Source organism: Bos javanicus, chromosome 29, assembly GCF_032452875.1.
Source record: "Bos javanicus breed banteng chromosome 29, ARS-OSU_banteng_1.0, whole genome shotgun sequence".
Classification (NCBI taxonomy): domain Eukaryota; kingdom Metazoa; phylum Chordata; class Mammalia; order Artiodactyla; family Bovidae; genus Bos; species Bos javanicus.
In genome coordinates this window covers 38,694,282-38,708,631 of record NC_083896.1, presented here as the reverse complement: position 1 = coordinate 38,708,631, position 14,350 = coordinate 38,694,282, and the positions used below count along the sequence as shown (strand labels likewise).

The 14,350-nt window shown below is 44.7% G+C and overlaps 1 pseudogene; it reads left to right on the top strand.

Annotated features, from left to right (window-relative positions):
- Positions 1–663: 663 nt before the first annotated feature.
- Positions 664–14,031, top strand: LOC133241709 (pregnancy-associated glycoprotein 1-like; annotated as a pseudogene).
- The last annotated feature ends 319 nt before the right edge of the window (positions 14,032–14,350 follow it).

Here is a 14,350-nt window from a genome sequence, read left to right as displayed (position 1 = left end):
CTGTTGGGATTTAACCAGGAGAACTGAATTTAAACAACATGCAAAAATTAGGATTAAGTGACAGTGCCCCATGTAAACACACCTGGCAACAGGAGAGGCCCCTGTTGTATTCAAGGGGCAGGCATGGATAGATCTCAAGCAGGAATAGGCCCTGGGAGTCTTGGATGAATCATTAAACACGATTGTCTTTACTATGGCTGCCACAGTAGTTTTGTCTTCTTTGATTGGGAAGACTTTTCAAAATTATTTTCTTCTATGTTTGGTTTGGCAGAGAAAATTTTTCATGACATAGACCCTAAGGGAAATTATATAAGAAATATATCCATTTATCTTCAGCAGTTAAATTTTGTTGGGTTGTATGTCGCTGATGATCTTTCTTTATAAATATAAAGGAAACACATATGTTCAGTATGCATTCAGTCTCTTTTTAAATCAACCGACATGAATTAAATTCCTCTCTGTCCCCATTGCACTCCCAACTGTAGGCAAGAAATAAAAACCTGCAGAAACTGAAGGCTGATTCCAGCACATCACTGTGAAGGTTTCATTACCACTGATTTTTTGGGAAAAAATTAGTTGCTAACATTAAAATCAGTAGATTGTACATAAATACCCTAAGTTCCGATTCTCTTGAAAACATGGCCAACTGCCTTCCTTTCCCGCATGGGTGAAGTGGATGAAAGGTTGATCCCAGTGGTAAGGCCTGTGTGGCCTAGGGTTAAACACGGCCACCTAGTCCTGGTATCATATCTCCTGCCTCCTGGGGCCATGAATTTGTGAGAACTAGACTGCTAGCACTCTTAGGATAAAGACTACTTTTGTCTTCATCAACTTTGACTTTGAAGCCTTTAACCCAGAACCTAGCATACAATTCTTCCTTGTACGTTTGTTGGATGATATAAAATATCTTGTGGATGCATATGACATTTCTTCCAATACTGATACCATGCAATTGAGGTACTACTGCTAAGTCACCTCAGTCGTGTCCGACCCTGTGCAACCCCATAGATGGCAGCCCACCAGGCTTCCCCATCCCTGGGATTCTCCAGGCACTGCTCTGCCCTAAATATTTAATGCAGCCTGGCATCATAAGTGCCCCTGATGTATGCCATTAGACCCCCTACCTAAAGCCAGTTGTATGTCCCTGGGCTGTCCCTGAGGTCTTCACTTTGTCATTTGACAACTTATCCTCCTAGCAATTTCCTCTCCAATGAAGATAGCAATGCATACCTCATGAAGTATCTAGGAAGAAGACATGAAACCACGAATGTCGAGCATGGCCCTTAGTATCCATTTTTATGATGTTTTATAGCAGTTTTTTTCTCCAAGTAGGCAAGGTTCTCCATCCTCTTAGATGTCCATGCAGATCAGTTTGATTTTCCAGCCAAGCTTCAAGAAAGACACTACAGTTCACTTCTCTGTATTCTGTGAAGCTTCAAAGTCCACTCGCCAAGGACACTGATGAAGGTAAAGATTTCATCGAGACCTTTGTGTTTTTTTCAGGCCTATTATTGGCCTAAATGGCTAAACTAGGGCATGTCAGAGCATATATAACTAGGGGCTCCCTGTCACCACTACATGCTAAGAACCTGAAATTCCCTGAGTACTCAGAGCCAGGAAAGAAGCAGGAAGTGGCTTGTGCTCCTCGGGCTGGTGGCCTTCTCAGATTGCAGAGTCATGTAAGTATGGAAACTGTAAGCCACATCATCTTCCTTTCTGTGATTTTTCTTTTCACCTGATTATTCTTCTACTCATCACGTTTAGAATGGAATGGAATATTTCCCTGACAATCTTAAAGTTTAACCCTTAGTTATTGATAAGTACCCTGCTATAGGAACTGTGAGATCCAAGGTTCTTGGTGTAGATTTGCATAGTTGCACAACTCTGGGGTCTAGTCATGTCATGACCTATTGAAATTGGAACTCCTTGCAATTGTTCAGTGCACCATCAATGCAGATGTAGGTGTGGTCCTGTGGAATAGCACTTTTCTACCTTTTATTTAGCATGTCCTCTTTGTTCCCTCTCTACTTCAGTGTGTATATGTCTATGTCTGCACCTCTGTATCACTATCATTTATCTCTCCATCCCTTTGGAAGTCTCTGTGAGTGTATTTTTCTCTGTGGTGTTTTCTTTTAACTTTTCTTTTAATTTTCTACATTTCCTGAACTTGTTCCCTACCTCCTGGATTCTTCTTTCAACTCTCTCTTGTCTTTCAACTTGAAGATAGATTGGGAGAGCTGCTTATACACTGCTTTATATCTGACAAGCAGTGTGACCATATCCAATTCACAAGCCTCTTGCATTTTAAACTCCTCCCCTGTAAAAGAGGATAAGAATCTGTGGGAGAGGGAGAGGGTGGGATAATTTGGGAGAATGGCATTGAAATATGTATAATATCATATATGAAACGAGTTGCCAGTCCAGGTTCAATGCATGATACTGGATGCTTGGGGCTGGTGCACTGGGACGACCCAGAGGGATGGTATGGGGAGGGAGGAGGGAGGAGGGTTCAGGATAGGAAACACATGTATACCTGTGGCAGATTCATTTTGATATATGGCAAAACCAATACAATATTGTAAAGTTGAATAAAATAAAATTAAAAAAAAAAAGAATCCCCCTTCTACCTCCTTCCCTGAGCTTCTTTGAGAAGGATACAGTGGGATGGCAACAGCAATGCTAACGGCTGTCGTTGTTGAGACTTCCTATTTATCTGGTGCCTTACATCCATCACTTCACTTTTCCCCAAGATATTCTATTTGCAAGGTTTGAATTGTTACATTCCACCATTTTACCAAAGGGGAGACTGAGACCCCACGTGGTCACCCAACATTATAGAATAGAATCTTTATTCAAACCTATGTCTTTGCCATGGAATATGAATAAAATTCTTATAATAAGGTTACTCATAAAAATGATGAGAAAATACACAGTGCCATTACAATGACAGTTATAGCTTAACACTGACAGCTAATTGTAGCATCTTCTTTGTTTTCTTTGTCAAATGTTTGGTGAAAGAATACCCCTAAGGAAAGTGAAAACCATGAGAAATACCTTCAGTGAAAAAAAATGCTGAACAATTTCCTCAAGGAACATGCTTACAGACTGTCTCAGATTTCTTCTCGTGGCTCAAATATAACTATTCACCCCCTGAGGAACATCATGGATGTGAGTGTTTTGGGAGGATGGTGCTCCACAGCGCCCCCTGGTGCTCCATCTTAGCATGGGGGCTCATCTGGATATGCCCCTTGGGATGTTGGGGCTGCGGCTCCTGCAGGAGGCAGAAACAGTGGGCAAAAGGGGCCCCACGCAGAGGAGAAGGCACTATCATCCTCAACTCTTGTCTTGGTGACTGGGCCCAGAAATTACCAGGTGGCAGGTAAACATCCATTTCTGTGTCAAAGATGTGTCATTAGTTTGAGGGAGATTGTTCCTTCTGAGCAGAAGGCAATGACGACCCGCTACAGTACTCCTGCCTGGAAATACCCCCAAAACAGAGAGGCCTGGTAGGCTGCAGTCCATGGGGTCACTAAGAGTCGGACACGACTGAGCGACTTCACTTTCACTTTTCACTTTCCTGAATTGGAGAAGGAAATTGCATCCCACTCCAGTGTTCTTGCCTGGAGAATCCCATGGACGGTGGAGCCTGGTGGGCTGCTGTCTATGGGGTTGCACAGAATCAGTCACAACTGAAGTGACTTAGCAGCAGCAGCAGCAGTTCTTCCTGAACTAAGGGAGTGAACTAGTTACAGATGAAGAATGAACCATCTCAGATCAGAAGGTAGAAGCAACTGCAAAGCAATTGTGAATGACCAGGCAGAGGAATTCATTTTGCACAGATGCAAGAACCACAGCAGTAAAAAGTTACTGAACCCATATTCTGTGTAAGGCCATCAGAATCTAACACAGTGGTTACTGTTTTTAGATTAGAAAAAGGGCTTATTTTGTCTTCAATAATGCCCATGCCAGCCTGAGAGGCACAGAGTAAATACATGTCAAATGAAAGGGTCACTTCTGTGGTGTTGATTGGATGTGGTCTGAGTTTAGAGGGAGTAGGTGGGGAAATGGCAACCCACTCCAGTGTTCTTGCCTGGAGAATCCCAGAGACGGGACAGCCTGCTGGGCTGCCGTCTATGGGGTCACATAGAGTCAGACATGACTGAAGTGACTCAGCAGCAGGTGGGGTTGATCCAGAAGGACCTCGTGGAGAAGAGGGTGCTAAGGCTGGGTTTGAGGAGACTACAGAGTTTCTCAAATGAAGGCACCCGTACTTCCCTGGGTGTCCAACGGTCCTGGAGGTCCAGTGGTTATGCCTCTGCACTTCCAATGCAGAAGGTACCACTTCAACGCCTGGTCATAGAGTCAATATCCTGCATACAATGTAGCATAGGAAAAAAAAATCAAATGCAAGCACCTCTGTGATCAAAGGCTGTGAGCTTCACAGTGGTTGGAAAATGATCTAAAGAGACATGTGACACCCAGAGGGAGGCAGCAGTGTGGGAATAGAGGGTAGCCAGTTCTGCATTAATCCACTCCTTTCTTCTCCCTGTAGATGCTCTATGTGGGTAACATCACCATTGGAACACTCCCTCAGGAATTCCAGGTTGTCTTTGACACAGGCTCATCTGACTTGTGGGTGCCCTCCCTCTTTTGCCCAAGTCCAGCTTGTTGTGAGTAGACACCCTGTACCTGGACCATCCTTCTTGCCCTGCCGATCTGTTTCCAACCTTGGCACCTGATGACACTCATCTGTCGTGTCTGCAGCTGCACAAGTTAGGTTCAGACGTTACAAGTCTTCCACCTTCCGGCCTACACCAAAACCTTCAGGATCGCCTATGGATCTGGGAGCATGAAGGAATTTCTTGCTTATGACACCATTCGGGTAACATGTAAAGAGAAGCTGAGTCAGGACTGGCTGTGGAGTGACCTCTGCTTGAAAAACAGATGCAGGACCATCAGGTAGGACCCTTCCTAGCCTAACTCCCATAGATATTGGCCATCTTACCCAAAGGATCCTGTCCCTGGGGAGGCAGTGCCAGTGGTGACACACAAGAAAATGGATTAGCTAACCCAGAGAGTGGCTGGAGGTGTGGACTTGCAGCTCCTCTGCCGACGAGCAGTTCAAGGTTCATTTTGTTGGGAGCGAGAAGAGAGGAAAAGAGCATCCACTTTTATATTCACAGACTGTTCCAGGCACTTTCAGGTAATAATTGGTTTAATCCTGCAACAACCCCACGCAGCAGGTGGTCTGATTAGCTCATGAGACATATGAGGAAACTGAGGTGCAGACAGCAAGGGCCTTGCTGAGGGCACACATGTGGTAATGGTGGAATGGGGTTGGCTTTTCAGAACTGCAGTTGTTATAGGTTTTAGTGACAGGATAAAACTGATCTGGGTACCGTGAGGGCATCAAGGGCTTCAGGTATCCATAGTGGCAAACTGGAGGCTAGAGATGTAAAGGGGCCTGATAAATGATTTCTTACTCTAGGGTGCCTTTGAGAGTCTAATAAAATATATGGCCTGCCTCCCCAGAGTACTTGAGAGTTCCCCTCTCTCTCTTTATCTATCATACACAGTCACACAAATACACACTTATCCCCAAAAGTGAACTTCCCAGGCAGTAGTTTCATAGATCCCTGCAAGCAAGAGTGTGTTTTCAGTTTCTGTCTTCCTGGACAGATGCAGAATCCACAGTACCTTACAGAGAATTCAGTCCATTCCTGTCATTATGTCATAGTGATGCCCGGGAATCATACCATCTTGATTATCTTGGTCGCAAAGATCTTTTTTGTACAGTTCTTCTGTGTATTCTTGCCACCTCTTCTTAATATGTTCTGCTTCTGTTAAGTCCATACCATTTCTGTCCTTTATCAAGCCCATCTTTGCATGAAATGTTCCCTTGGTATCTCTAATTTTCTTGAAGAGATATCTAGTCTTTCCCATTCTGTTGTTTTCCTCTATTTCTTTACATTGATCGCTGAAGAAGGCTTTCTCATCTCTTCTTGCTATTCTTTGGAACTCTGTATTCAGATGCTTATATCTTTCCTTTTCCCCTTTGCTTTTCACTTCTCTTCTCTTCACAGTTATTTGTAAGGCCTCCCAAGATAGCCATTTTGCTTTTTTGCATTTCTTTTCCATGGGGATGGTCTTGATCCCTGTCTCCTGTACAGTGTCACGAACCTCAGTCCATAGTTCATCTGGCACTCTATCAGATCTAGTCCCTTAAATCTATTTCTCACTTCCACTGTATAATCACAAGGGATTTGATTTAGGTCATACCTGAATGGTCTAGTGGTTTTCCTTACTTTCTTCAATTTAAGTCTGAATTTGGCAATATGGAGCTCATGATCTGAGCCACAGTCAGCTCCTGGTCTTGTTTTTGCTGACTGTATAGAGCTTCTCCATCTTTGGCTGCAAACAATATAATCAATCTGATTTCGGTGTTGACCATCTGGTAATGTCCATGTATAGAGTCTTCTCTTTTGTTGTTGGAGGAGGGTGTTTTCTATGACCAGTGTGTTCTCTTGGTAAAATTCTATTAGCCTTTGCCCTGCTTCATTCTGTATTCCAAGGCCAAATTTGCCTGTTACTCCAGGTGTATCTTGACTTCCTACTTTTGCATTCCAATCCCCTATAATGAAAAGGACATCTTTTTTGGGTGTTAGTTCTAAAAGGTCTTATAGGTCTTCATAGAGCCGTTGAACTTCAGCTTCTTCAGCATTACTGGTTGGGGCATAGACTTGGATTACTGTGATATTGAATGGTTTGCCTTGGAAATGAAGAGAGATCATTCTGTCGTTTTTTAGATTGCATCCAAGTACTGAATTTTGGACTCTTTTGTTGACCATGATGGCTAGTCCATTGACTCTAAGGGATTCCTGACAGCAGTAGTAGATATATGATCACTCACCTAGAGCCAGACATCCTGGAGTATGAAGTTAAGTGGGCCTTAGACAGCATCATTTCAAACAAAGCTAGTGGAGGTAATGGAATTCCAGTTGACCTATTTCAAATCCTGAAACATGATGCTGTGAAAGTGTACACTCAATATGCCAGCAATTTGGAAAACTCAGAAGTGGCCACAGGATGGGAAAAAGTGAGTTTTCATTCAAAACCCAAAGAAAGCCAATGCCAAAGAATGCTCAAACTATGGCACAATTGCACTCATCTCACACGCTAGTAAAGTAATGCTCAAAATTCTCCAAGCCAGGCTTCAGCAATATGTGAACCATGAACTTCCAGATGCTTTAGCTGATTTTAGAAAAGGCAGAGGAACCAGAGATCAAATTGGCAACATCCGCTGGATCATGGAAAAAGCAAGAGAGTTCCAGAAAAACATCTATTTCTGCTTTATTGACTATCCCAAAGCCTTTGACTGTGTGGATCACAATAAACTGTGGAAACTTCTGAAAGAGATGGGAATATTAGACCACCTAACCTGCCTCTTGAAAAACCTATATGCAGGTCAGGAAGCAAGAGTTAGAACTGGACATGGAACAACAGACTGGGTCCAAATAGGAAAGGAGCACATCAAGGCTGTATATTGTCACCCTGTTTATTTAACTTATATGCAGAGTACATCATGAGAAACAATGGGCTGGAAGAAGCACAAGCTGGAATCAAGATTGCCGGGAGAAATATCAATAACCTCAGATATGTAGATGACACCAGAAAGTGAAGAGGAACTAAGGAGCCTCTTGATGAAAGTGAAAGAAGAGTGAAAAAGTTGGCTTTTTCACTAAAGAGCCTCTTGATAAAAGTGAAAGAAGAGTGAAAAGGTTGGCTTAAAGCTCAACATTCAGAAAATGAAGACCATGGCATCTGGTCCCATCACTTCATGGGAAATAGATGGGGGAACAGTGAAAGCAGTGTCAGACTTCATTTTTTTGAGCTCCAAAATCACTGCAGATGGTGTTGCAGCCATGAAATTAAAAGATGCTTACTCCTTGGAATAAAAGTTATGACCAACCTAGATAGCATATTGAAAAGCAGAGACATTACTTTGCCAACAAAGGTCTGTCTAGTCAAGGCTTTGATTTTTGCAGTGGTCATGTATGGATGCAAGAGTTGGACTGTGAAGAAAGCTCAGCACCGAAGAATTGACGTTTTTGAACTGTGGTGTTGGAGAATACTCTTTAGAGTCCCTTGGACTGCAAGGAGATCCAACCAGTCCATTCTAAAGGAGATCAGTCCTGGGTGTTCTTTGGAAGGAATGATGCTATAGCTGAAAACTCAGTACTTTGGCCACCTCATGCGAAGATTTGACTCATTGGAAAAGACTCTGATGCTGGGAGGCATTGGGGGCAGTAGGAAAAAGGGATGACAGAGAATGAGATGGCTGAATGGCATCACCAACTCTATGGATGTGAATTTGAGTGAACTTCGGGAGATGGTGATGGACACAGAAGCCTGGCGTACTGCGAAACATGGGGTTGCCACAAGTCGGACACAATTGAGCGACTGAACTGAACTGAACTGATGCCAGAGAAGGCTACCTTACTCTCGACTCATTTTGTCCACAAGTTGGCACCAATGGGTCCTGGCCTGACTCGGTTGCACCACCTGGACAGAAGCCACAAGGCCAATTTTACTGACTCCGGTAGTGTTTTTCAGAGGGGCAGAGGTTTTAAAATTCACAGCCTCTTACAAATGGAACCCAAATTCCCCTCCCAGCTTGGTCTAACCATCTGATGTCCACCAAAGACACAGCCCAGCCTCAATTCTTCTCTGAGCATTTAATGGCAATGCACCCCAGCCCAGTCTTAGCCCCACTTCACATATCTGTAAGTGGGAACACTCTTTTCTCCCACAAATTGTGGACCTTGTAAGTACTGACCAGCTGTTTGGTCTAAGCATTATGGAATACGGGTGTGAGTGTGCACTTTTTGATGGCATCTTGGACTTGAACTACACCAACATATCCATCTTTGGAGCTATCCCCATCTTTGACAACCTGAAGAATCAAGGTGCCATTTATGAGCCTGTTTTTGCCTTCTACTTGAGCAATAAGTCTGATATGGACAATCCCTTTCAACAAATTAGCTGTAAGATACTTTCAGTTGAATGAAAATTATAGAACACTTGATAAAGAAGAATCCTGAGAGATAATCTAACCCAGGATAAATATAGCCCCAGGGCTGTACCTGGCTTCACCACTGGCCTTTATAAATAATGTTTTATTGTAACACAACCCTGTTCCTGGGCTTAAAACCAGTAACTTGGTCTAGGGGGTTGAGTGAGGAGGAAGACTAATGGAAGGCAATGGGAAACAAGTTGGAGGAAAAGGCAATACAATTTGCTTATGAATTTGATAAGGAAGGAAGGAGAAGGATGGTGGACATCTTTCCTTCTTCATTAGCATTCCACTGGGAGCCCAGGACCAGCTACCCATTTGCAGGTGCCAGTGAAAATGAAAGTGTGGGACACAAAACAAACATGTGGGACCCCTTGTTCAAGAAATATTAGGCATTTCAAGACAAGTAGAGCAGAGGTGGGGTCCCTTCTGAGTGCGGGGCCCTTTGAATCGTAGAGGTCACAGGCCAGCGAATCCAACTCTGGGTGACCTGAACCCACACAGTTAGAACTCCCAGGCTTTGATTTTCCTGAAAAGTGAGAAGCTGGACAAGGAGAAAGCCTTTATGCTTCAGCATGGTGTCCTCTGAGTGTGTCTGAGCACTTAGGTAGCCGGAGGTAGGGCATCTTCAGAAGATAGAGTAGGTGGAGCCCAGCCAGGTGACTCAGCTTCTAACCTCCTCTCTGCCACTCTTTAGCCAGTAATCGAACTCAGTCTGGATCTCAATCGCTCCTAGCCTTGATTTCTGCATCTGTACATGGGCACCTTATTAGGGCCTTGATGGGTGGACCAGCACAGCTCTCAGACAACGCTGTGGTTACTATCCTCCAAGGATCCCCCCACCTCTCTTCTCTCAACATATGCAGGGAAAAAGGCAGTGTGGTGATGTTTGGTGGGGTGGATAAATCCTACTACCAGGGAGTGCTCAACTGGGTACCATTGATCCATGCGGGCTACTGGAGTGTACACATGGACCAGTAACCTCTCCCTCTGAGGATCAGCCCAAGTGATGCTCCTGCTACTGTACATGGACACAGGCTGCTGCTGCTGCTGCTGCTGCTAAGTCACTTCAGTCGTGTCTGACTCTGTGCGACCCCATAGACGGTAGCCCACCAGGCTTCCCCATCCCTGGGATTATCCAGGCAAGAACACTGGAGTGGGTTGCCATTTCCTTCTCCAATGCATGAAAATGAAAAGTGAAAGTGAAGTTGCTCAGTCGTGTCCGACTCTAGTGACCCCATAGACTGCAGCCCACCAGGCTTCTCCGCCATACATGGACACAGGCAGACACACACAAATACATTCTCACACACATAGTCACACAGACGTATGCACCACCCACAATGACACAGACAGACACACAGACACATGGAAACACGTAAGCAGACACATATAAATGTACACAGAGACACATATAAACATGCATAGCTAGTCAGAGACATACAAGCACTCACAGAGACACATAGAAACACACATACAGACACATATACAAACTAACACACAAGCAGATAGATATGCAAACAACCCATGGGTTCATAATCCCCAAGACCTTCTGAAACCAGTGCTCTGACCAGGGTCCTAAAAGGGTCCAGAGAGGTATGGGCAGCTGGGAGAAGATTGCACCCACTGCCCTATGAGGCATGGAGTATGGTTAAAGGACTCTACAGTGTAGTGAACAGAGGACCAGGGAGAATTTCTCCAGCCTGAACAGAGGTATAAGATGACCAACTGTCTGGGGCTACCTGGGACCAAGGAAGTTCTCAGTACAGATAAATGTCAGTTTAAAAACAGGGGAAGTCCTGAGCAAATGGGGAGACTGGTCTCCTAAGGGAGCAACTACTGAGCAGTGTAGAGAGATTTTCTGAAGTCTTAAGACGTGAAAGCAACTAATAAAAAAGACACCCCACATTCATGGGCACATAGTGGGGCAGGGGCTATAACAGAGAATCAGGACAGTGGGATCCAGGAGTGACCTGAGGACAAGAGGCATAATTGATAGGATTCTGTGTGATACCCGAGACAAAAGCTGACCTGTCCTTTGGAGTTTCTGTGGGCTAGTCATGTATTTCCTGGCTAGTGTCTCAGGGTCTGAGCTGGTTGTGGGAGCAGTGCTGGCAGACTCCCTCTCCCAGAGGAGCCCTTCTTCCACCACTATGAGAATCTGCTACTGTCGTGAATCTGCATCATCACTCTGCGATTGACCCATTACTTGTTCCCCAACAGATATAGCTCTCTGGATGTTCCTCATTCATTATTTTCACAGTCTTCATTCACTTACTAAACAGACAAGCCTTGGGCATCCACTGTGCACCAGGCACTTTAGGGAGGCAATGAGAATAAAACTCGCCCTCACATCTAAGAAGGCAGATGCACAGGAAATGAGACACACACATAGCAAATTGTGACTTTGGCACATGCTAGACATGAGGAAGTGTCTACAGAGACTGTCAAAAAAGACTGATAAACAACGGGGGAAAGACTTCCCTGAAACCATGACAGTTAAGCTGGAATCTGGAAGATGAGAAGAAATTTGCTAGTCAAAGGGAAGGGGGCTCCTCTAGGAAGGAAGACCAGCTTGTGTCAAGGAGCAAAAGAGCCTGGTGTATTCAAGTACTGCATTCAAGAATGTCAAGGAAGGTGCCGTGTCAGGAGCAAAGGAAAAGAGTCAGCACAAAAGATGAAGGGCTGTTTAGGAGACGGTCGGGAAGGGGGCAGCTCTGGGGAGACTCAGAGTGACCTTGATGCCTGCTTTGTCACACTGTCTCTCAGCATCTCCATGAAAAATGTTATTGCTTGTTCTGGCGGCTGCGAGGCCCTTGTGGATACTGGGACATCATTGATCCTTGGCCCAAGAAGACTGGTCAGTAACATCCAGAAGCTCATCAGTGCCATGCCACGGGGTTCCGAGGTGAAGGGTCATGCCCCAGCGTCACTCCCAATCTCCACACACAAGAAGGTTCTCCAGGGTCAACCTCTCTCCCTCTCTCTCTAACAACACTACAGTTCATGTTTTGTGGTCAATACCCTGTCCTCTATTATCTGCACCATCAATGGTTTCAACTACCCAGTCCCAGCTCAAGCCTACATCCTCAAGGTGAGGGCAGAACCCTGAGGGGTGGTTCTCAAATAGGAACTTGCAGGAACCCTTGGGCTGCTGCTGGGAAGAGGATGCCCTCTTCAGGCCATCTCACACTATTGCAGATGCTGCTGAGCCCTGGGGCTGTCCAGAGCCTCCAACAACACGAATCCCTTGAGAGTAAAGGGCCATCTGGGACACTGCACATCCTGAAATAAATGTGGAGATACCACGCCATGCTGGCATGGTGGGAGTCACAAGGAGAGGGGAACACTCAGGTCCTCAGTCCTCAAAGAGCTTCAGTTCAATCTGAACCCTCATACGGAAGAACACAGAAAGTCAGCTCTAGCAGTCCCTGAAACAGGCCATGTTACAAGGAGAATGGCTGGGGACAGTCCCAGTGTGCTGTCCCACTATAGGGATTAACATCTCCCTTCCCTTCTCACAGTTTTCCTGGTTTGGATGATAAATTACATGGTCACCCAAATTATTGGATGCATCTTCCCCTAGGTCTGGCCTGGTGCCCCCTTTGTGAGTCAGGCTACCCGACCCCTCTGTGGGGAGGCTGGGTGCTAATGTGAATAAAGGGTTCACAGTGATTGCTCAGCCCCAGCACAGGGTGGAGGCTTCATGTCAGCTCCCTAGGGCAGTTCAGAGCTGGCTGATGGGCTCAAAGAAGACTTTGAGGAAGGGAGCGAATTTCAAGAATTCTAAAACTGTAAACTCATGGAGCCATATGGAGGGTTTCTTGGTTCTAGGCAAAACTGCACTGGATTCCATGCAAATGGCATCCCAAGGTGCTCTGCACTGCGGCACTGGGGACTTACTCAGGGTGATGAGGGCTATGGACTGACCAGTGGAGATGGGGAACCAGAGTACGTTACCCACCCAAGCCTGGAGTGGCCAAAGAGGATGAATGCGGGCTGAAGGAGGCTTCCCAGAGTTCCTAAGTTAAGTCTTCAAGAACGTGTTGTGGGCACTGCTCTATTTAAGATGGATAACCAACAATGAGTTACTGTGTAGCATGGGGAATTCTACTCAGTTATATGACAACCTGGATGGGAGGGGTATTTTGGGGACTAGGATACATGGATACATATGGTTGAGTCAATTTACTGTCCACCTGAAACTCAGAATATTGTTAATCAGCTATACTCCAATACAAAATAAAGTGGTTTTTTTGTTTGTTTTTTAATAAAGTATGGGTTGTGGGGACGCAGGAGGAGAACCAGCATTCTCTGCAGAGGAAACAAGGAGCAGGAGTCAGAATGAAATAAACAGGGAGAGAGGAGAACTATGGACACTCTTTTTCTTTTCTAAAAATTTTATTGAAATGTGGCTAATCTTCAGTGTTGTGTTAAGTTTTGCTGCACAGCAATGTGACTCAGTTATACACATACAGAAATACATTTTCTTTTTCTTATTATTTCTCATGTGGTTTATGACTGGATAGTTAATATCTTTCCTTATGCTCTTCAGCAGGACTTCGTTGTTTATCATTCCTCTGTATCCCCAACTCCGAGTCTTCCACCCCCCCACACCCTTTCTCGTGGCAACCTCATGTCTTGGCCCTTTTTCGTTGTGGATGAACTCTCATATCCCCTGCTAATGGGAAAATCCCATGATACTTACCAAAAGAGGGAAATAAAACCAAGAATTGTGCTGGATCTAGATATTTGTGGGAGTTGCAAGTAAGGGCTTAGTCTGACTGGTGTGTGTCTGACTGCCCCAGGATCCTAGAAGTCACTGCTATACCACCTTTAAAGAGAACACAGTGAGGATATCTAGAGAGACCTGGATCCTGGGTGACGTCTTCCTGAGGCTGTATATTTCAGTCTTTGATTGAGGAAATTACAGGCTTGGCCTGGCAGAGACAGTATAAATGCTTGGAGTGGTTCAGGAATCAGTAAGGCCCTCTGAGCAAACACTAAATCACACTTGAGGTACTCCGGCCCAAGATGCTGGTAAACTGTATTTGGTGGTCTGCATACCCTATTTTCAATAAAGAATAAAAGGTTTCACACGTGTACACCTGTAGCAGATTCATGTTGATGTATAGCAAAACCAATACAATACTGTAATTAAACCCCAATTAAAATAAATAAATATATATATTGAAAAAAAAAAAAAGGTTTCATTCGTAATGGTGCTGAAACAAATGGATGCCTCTGTTTGTGTCTGGGAGGTGTACAATGATCGAG